At 37.9% G+C, this 8,059-nt stretch overlaps 1 long non-coding RNA gene across 1 annotated transcript; it reads left to right on the forward strand.

Moving 5' to 3' along the window:
- Positions 1-1,392: 1,392 nt before the first annotated feature.
- LOC134199797 (uncharacterized) lies at positions 1,393-2,777 on the forward strand. Its single transcript, XR_009974423.1, has 2 exons — positions 1,393-1,446; positions 2,470-2,777. It is a non-coding gene; the product is annotated as an uncharacterized LOC134199797 (long non-coding RNA).
- Positions 2,778-8,059: the final 5,282 nt, after the last annotated feature.

Raw genomic sequence — 8,059 nt, forward strand, 5'->3', positions numbered from 1 at the left:
TTTTCTTTTACAGTAGATGTTTTTGTTGAATGATTCATTTTTCGATTTTTCATAGCTTAATTCCTATTAAGCTATGAATTAGCTATTAATTCCTATTAAGCTATGAAAAATCGAAAAATGAATCATTCAACAAAAACATCTACTGTAAAAGAAAAGTAACCCAGAAAACCACTGAACAAATTGTTAATAAGCTAAAGAAGTGAATTAGCATTTCATGCTCCTCCTAGCTCCTGCTAAGCTATCGAATGCCGACCGATTTAATTGTTATGTAGTACTTTCTTCGGTTTTCGTGAAACTTAGACGTAAGTAGAATTAGTTTTATGGATTAAACTCGCGTTATTTATTGTCGATAGACGACTGACCGTTGTCACGACAACCCTAAGTATTGAAATAATTTAATAATAAATAGTTATATATAAATATATAGTACAAATGTAAATAAATATTTATATTTTACGAGCTGACCCGGCAGACTTCGTAGTGCCTCAATCTATAAATAAAAGGCCTAAACTTTTGTATAAAATAAACTTAAAACAAACAAAAGGAATCCGTCCGACGGGGGACACATCGAAGGAAAAATAAAATTGTTATTTTCATTGAATTCCGAGCACTTTCATATTTATCTACCTTTTACTGGACTTCCACAAATATTTCAAGACCAAAATTAGCCAAATCGGGCCAGCCGTTCTCGAGTTTTAGCGAGACTAACGAACAGCAATTCATTTTTATATATGTATATAGATAAATAGATAAAATCATTAAAGCGCCCTGAAATTTTAAACTTCATTTTATGAGATACGTCTTCAAATTCTCATTATTGTGTCTACATGTTTCGATGAGTTAACAGAAATACTATTAATATCTCAATGTTCTTATCTTTATACGAGCCCCGTACGTGTCTGTCTCTGCAGTGATAAATTGCAACGCATATTCAGGGCGGAGTCCATTCGTTGTTCGCTCAACAACATCCTAGGTCAATAGCCAGCTATTACCAATATTGGTGCGAAGGTCGAGAATTCAAATCCCCGTCTTACAGTTAATGCTTTTCGAACCAAACGTCACCGTCCGGATGGCCAACATAATTTAAGATTCGTCTCCATTTAGATAATCTATATATTAATACGTGAAGCAAAAACTTTGTACCCCTTTTTACGAAAATTGCGCGGACGGAGGAGTATGAAATTTTCCACACTTATAGAGAATATAGAGCAGTAGTGCAAATGCAATTATTTTTTAAATTATGTATTAATACTACATTAATTCAATAAAAAAAATATTACACACACTACCATGTATTTGACACACACACGCATGCATTTGTTTATTGTCAAACTTTTGTTCTTGACGTCTGTTGTCAAATTGAGAATAGATTTAATATTGTTTGTCTTTATTAATATTTGTCTAAAGTGTACCTATGTAGTCTTGGCGAAATCTGTGATTATAGAAGTTAGTCTTACTTATGATTTCAAATAACTATAGTCGAATTTCGACTACCGGGGGACCACTAGTAAAGTTTAAATAAGCCTCAAGATGAGGTTGTTTTTTATAAATAAATAAATAAGTTGATTAAGCGCATGTGATGGTGATGACAACCACTTATACCTCAAAAGGACCTCAATGGATACGGAGAATTTGTTTAATTAAGATAAGTAAGAGCGCTGCTAAGGGGAATACTGCACCGTAAATACCATTACGGTTGCGGTACAAAATATAATAAGAGAAAAGTGCCAAAAAAACCTTTTTATTCCTTTGTTAAAAGATAAAGAAAAGAGAGTATAGATAAAAGCCCTGAAATAAATGAAAAAAATAATCTTCAGTTGTTAACAAAGTAAGCTTGTAGCGAGTTATAATTAATTCGAGAAATATTTATGTGTTTATTATACAGAGCTTCGCGGAACGTGACTCGTTGAGTCCGACCACGATTTATGCAACTATGCTAATATGTATGTTTCAAGGAATAAATTTGACTTTATAAACGATGTATATTTTAAAATGACTTTTTTCAGAGTTCGTGTTTTTGTATTTCAAGAATTCTTAAGGTTGCTAGTGAGATGATTAAGTGATATGTTTGTTTGGAAAGAATAGGGGAACTTGAGCATGTTTATATATATTTATTGCTATTTATTGCTTAGGTGGACGAGCTCATAGCCCACCTGGTTACTGGAGCCCATAGACATTTACAACGTAAATTCGTCACCCACCTTGAGATATAAGTTTTAAGGTATAGTTAGAACGGCTGCCCCACCCTTCAAACCGAAACGCATTACTGCTTCACGGCAGAAATAAGCAGGGTATTAGTACCTACCCGTGCGGACTCACAAGAGGTCCTACCACAAGTATGCCTTTATTATCTAGACTTGTATATTTATTTTATTTATTCCTTACCTAATTGCTGGTAGCCCAGGGGGTATTCCAGCTAATGGTTCGGTGAGCTAACGGGCTTAACCTGATATACTTTGTTAACCCTAGACCTGGCAAGAGCAGTGCTTCGCAGAGTCTACCGCCGGACCAGAATCGAGACCCACTGAGAAGACCTGGTGAGAAACTCAATGGGCTATATGGGTTAGTTCGCTCGCCAAACTCTTCGTCGTATTCGAGGAGTTTGACGAGGACGGTGACCGATGCTCGAAGACCCTAAAATCCCCGAGTGTGGACTCAGGATATCCTACAAGAACCATTTCAGGCGACGGCGGCTGTGCGTTGCACCGTCGCTTGGGTCGAATATGACGTGTATCTATCTAACTATTTATGTAATAAAATATTTTCTTTTTCACTAATTTTCACTCATCCGTTTGACTTGGAAACGTGCTTATGTATCGAGAACCAATGACAATACTGACAAATGATTTTCTTACTTTGGCCTATGATACTGACCAATAAGGGAACAAAGTCTTTACCAATTTTAGTCTAGTTCCTGATTGAAACATATGTTTTTAGATCTTAAACTACATTCACTGTAACATTAACTTCGATTTTGTTTACACAACTTTTAGTTAGTCGTAATGCTAGTAGGTAATTATTCTTGAAATTTTGAACTAAAATGTCAGAGCGTGGCGGTAATTCATAAGAGGTGGTGAAACTATAGTTGTAAGTTGTTACAGCAAATCAAGATGTGATGGAATTCAATTCTATAGTTCTTTAATTTTAATTAGCTATGGACTTCGGGGTAGTTTATGGATGCGTTTTCTGTTAGAAGAAGAATGAATTTGACGATGTAATGTTTGTAATTATAACGAACTCTATTTTCAAACTTTTCAATTTAAGTACAATAATTATTGTATAGCTCGTTGCAGCAATGAATCGTTCACGAGGGAAGGGCGTGTATTCAAAATCCATATCTTGTCGATTCGATTCGAATTTACGAATAACGATAGCTTGAAATAGAGAACGCAAATAGACAGATATCCTGAATTATGGAAGAATCCAATGGGCGCAGATAGCGGCAACTAATCACAGAATTAATCGAGTGTAAAATCCGAGTCGAATCGATCCGCCTCTCAACAGTACTTTCTAGAGTTACATTTGAATTGCAATACATAGGGCAGGGAAGAATGTCTATATATTTTATTTTAACTATTTTCTGTCGTGGTGTATCCCTGATTTATTTATAAAGTCAAACAACCTTCATATTGAAGGAATTGCATCGCGTAATGAAAATTAAATACGCAGTACTTATTAAATTGATTCTTAGGGTAGTCACGCATTGCAGTTAAGGCGATAACCGCCCTATAATATCTGATCATCATTTTTCATTATATGAGGCTACACTGTAGTGATTGGTGACTTTATCTGTTGAAATGGTCAACTGATCGGAGGACTCACCTGGGAATGGCGGTAAAAAACAATTACAAACCAACATCAGATGCCCAAAGAATAAAAAAAGTCAAATATTTATGGCGTTGTCTTAAATTTTATTGCAATTGAATTTTATAACATTTTGCGACCGCAAAGCTACAAAGTTGAATCCATTAATAAAATTGACATTATTGATAGTATGTCTTTAATTAGTGGTTTATTATTAATAAAACAGTACTCTACTATACAATTAAAAGCTTACTGCTTTATACCTTGCAACATTAGTTTGTATCGTAAATAAATATTATATTAACAGGTAAAACAATGCAAAATCTAAAATTTCAGCAACTGAAATGTTATTACATATTTCTATCACAAAAATGGGGATACTTTTCTATATTTTTACCAGTCCGTATTTTTTTTTTTTTTCCCTACCTAAGCTGATAGCCCTAGCGGCTATGTCAGCGTAACCCTAACTTTAGTAGGTAAGTCCGTATTGCTATTCATTTTCTTTTTATCTACAAAACTTATTTACACTTATGTCATCTCATCAAATAAATCTCCACGTTCTAATATACTACGTTACGAGTATATTTATGATTTGACTGTGATATAAACTGCTTATTCGTCTACAGATAATATGTCTATGAATAGAAAAGCATAAAAACTATGCAACGTTAGACGTAATTTTTGGAAAACCCTATTATTTTGAGGTGCCAATTTGGGAGAATCATAATATGTAAATAAAAAATCTATCCTTGTCGACTACAGAAAGAGAAAAAGTGGAAACGTCGGCTTTTGATAAAATAAAGGAAGAAGAATTTCTTCTTTTCGAAAAAATACAAACTGAAATTCGTTTTTAAGCTATTGAATTTATTAGCGACGTAAACATGTCAGCAAGTTATCAGTTTACGTTTAAAAGATCTCCCATTTTGAGGTTTTTATAGCCTCAACACCGTCTAGCAGAATGTACGACGCAGATTGTACCAATGAAGTGTCTTCAGTGATGAAAGCTTAGCCAGTGGTAGATAGCTATCGATTGTGTTGTGTTACGTGTGGGTGTTCGTGACTGACCTCGTCCTGAGGGTACAAGATTGACGTCACCGCCTTCACTCACCTTCACTGAGCGCTCATCCCGGACGCGGCGCGCGACCCCGGACACCGTCCATCCCGGAGACGAGCCACGACACGACACTCGGAAGGGACGCGTTCCGTCCGACACGACGACGTCCGATCTATTTGTCTTAGTGAAAAAATAAACAAATGTGTGACCGGGCCGCGCGGCCGTCCGTGTACAGGAAGCGAGGATAATAGTGAGGTGCTCCGTCCGGTGGTGGAGTAGCGCAGGGCGGGGGCTGTGGCTCTGTCAGGGGTGTGCCACGCCCTGGAGGCGGGGCCTGCGTCCTCGGGGCCGCTCTCTCTATCTCCACTGATACGGTCCAGCGCTGGGATACGATAACGGAATGGAGACCATTCTAGCGTTTTAACGTTTAGAAGCATTATTTATGTCGCATTGTGGTTATCTTTTTCGTATTTTGTCAATATTATCTTCGTTCCCGAGTTGAATATGACATCAAATTTTATAGAAATCTCTAAAGGATTTCGGAGGGTGTTTCGGGATTCGAGTTTTTGCGTTTACTAAAAGCATTTACTGTGCTTCGTCAATTAAACGAACCTGAATGAACAAACCCAAAAATTGGAATATATTACAAAATATCTTTAACACAGCGGTCACTAAGGAAAGTCAATGAAAAGTCAATTAAATTAATACTGAAATCGAAAGTCAATTATATACAATGATATGTAAAACAAAACGTCGTTGAACCGTAACACCCACAAACCGTCAACCCCCCTGCTGTTTACGCTGCGATCGCGACATTTAACCCTACAAACGACGTAGGCGAGTTAAGTCCGTAATTAGCGGTGCTCAATGAATGCGCGCTAATCGACCGGGGAGGGTCGGAGCGACCCGGAGCAACGCCTCCGCTGTAATTCATGACTTTCATGTTGTTCACATACAGCACTATTTACTTTAATAATTTATTGGACACTTCGAAGCGCAATCAACTCGAGATCCAGATATATTTTTTATGAATGAGAGATTACTGGTAGCCCGAAGGCCTCTCTAGTATCACCAGGACAGGTAGACGAGTAGAGGCTCAGCCAGGAGAACATAATCCAGAGATGCAAATCGCATTATGCCAATAATAAAACTCAGAATCTTCTACCAATGAAACGCTCTAAATTATCACGCTAACTCACGAAGCAAAAACAATCATCTGAATGTTAGGTACTTGTTTCATAATTAAATGATAGAAATACCGGCTATATCTTTCTAGTATCTTGTAAGGTTTTTGGGAGCTGTAGACATAAAGATATTGTGTTTGTATGTAGGGTATGAATAATACTTGAAACTTTTTACTGTTCACATTACACATTAAGACAGAATAACTAGCCCACTAAGCTTCTCGACGAATCTTCTGAGTGGGTCGCGATTCCAATACGGTAGATTCTGCGAAGCGCTGCTGTTGCTAGGGCTTATGTTAGCAAATTCTTTTCGGTTGAGGCTGTGAGCTCACCTACCCGTCCGCGAGAAGCCTGAATAGCATTTAGACTGCCAGCAAATAGGTAGGGAAAAAATTAGCTTGACCGAAGTGGGCCTTGAAACTATTGCTACCAACGGATCGAAATCAGTTTAAGTTTTACTATTTAACACGTTGACTGCGTGCAGGTCATCTATGCCCTACGCGGTGCAGTGAAATAATTATGTCAATTTCTTTTACTAAGCGCCTGTATTGCCTGACTCTAATTTCCTTTTGTTTGCCAATGTATGTTTTAGTCTTTTTCGGTCTTTTAAAAATAGTTTCATTCTCAGTATCTGCGGATTCGTCGTTCCTGGAGCCTATTAGATATTCCGGCGCCTTAGAAGATCGAAGAAAGAAATCGACATAGTTTCATCAGCGCGCCGCGTAGGGCACTGGTGACCTACACAGCAGTCAACGTGTTAAAAAATTGCGTATCGATTGCGACGTTCGATACAAACGTGTAGATTATTTGCGACAAAGACAAGATCAAAACACAGAACGAACTTAAGTTTCAAATAAAGTACCTAAAGACGTAAGTATTCGAAAACCGACTTCCACGTTGAAGGAATCGTTTCATGGAATGAAATCAAACATCCGAAAAACATCCAAGTCGAAATACTACCACCAACTATTTTTGCCACGAAGCAGTCATGAGCTTAAGGCGTGAGGCGGCCACAGTACAATTGATGCTACTGCCCAATTCCTCGAGAAGGATGGGTTCTTTCACTTCGTATGTAATATAACCTTTTTTTACGATTGATGGATTACTAGTGGCCCGGAGGCGTTTCCAGTTTCACCAGGACAGGTGGGCGAGCGAAGGATCAGCCAGGAGGAGTGGGATTTGCTGACAACTACCCGAGCGCCTCCAAGGGAGACCTAACAACTCAAGAGTAGCTGCTTCGCAAATGAATCTACTACCGGATCGGAATCGCGAGAAACTCAGCGGGCTGATGTTTAGGTTAGGTTACATGTCGACTTCTTTGTCGAGTTCGACGAGTACGGTTACTGGGGTTCCTAAGCCTGCTCCTAGTGTTAGAGCTGAAGGCGTTTAATGGAAGGGTTAGTATAGTCCTATTGATCAGTTAACAGTTACTAACAGATCGACATCAAGCTCAGCTGTCTTTCTAGAACAAATTTCAACATCAATTTGAAAAAAAATCGATTAAACAACATCCCCAAACACGCATATTGGACATCCCTTTTCTTGACATCGTATAAATTCGGTAATTCTCCCTACGGTTCGGAAAGCCGCATATGAATGCGGCTACATTCAGACTCGCCAAGTTACGTCGGTCGTATTGTAATGAGCGATTTAGTGGGCAACTTCATTCTGTTAATTTCATGTCACGGTGCGCGCGCATCGTAAAATTTCACTCTCATCAATTTTTCATAACGCGCCTAAAGAAGTATAACTTCAATAAAAGCATCGTTAAATGTGTTTAAATATAATTTAAAACACATGTTAGTTATGAATATTGCAGTGGTTACTAACATCAAAATAGTAAAATTTTATATCGAATTAAACCTCTTAAGATAATATCGTGCACCCCATACAAGCCCAAAAACAAGGGATGACGCAGCTATTCTATTAATTGACTGCCGATACGAAAAACATATTGATTTGATAACCCCGCCACCTGGTCTCACAAGGTGTGGTACGTAAATATTGACCAGCCGCG

This window comes from Bombyx mori, chromosome 1 (genome assembly GCF_030269925.1).
Source record: "Bombyx mori chromosome 1, ASM3026992v2".
Lineage (NCBI taxonomy): Eukaryota > Metazoa > Arthropoda > Insecta > Lepidoptera > Bombycidae > Bombyx > Bombyx mori.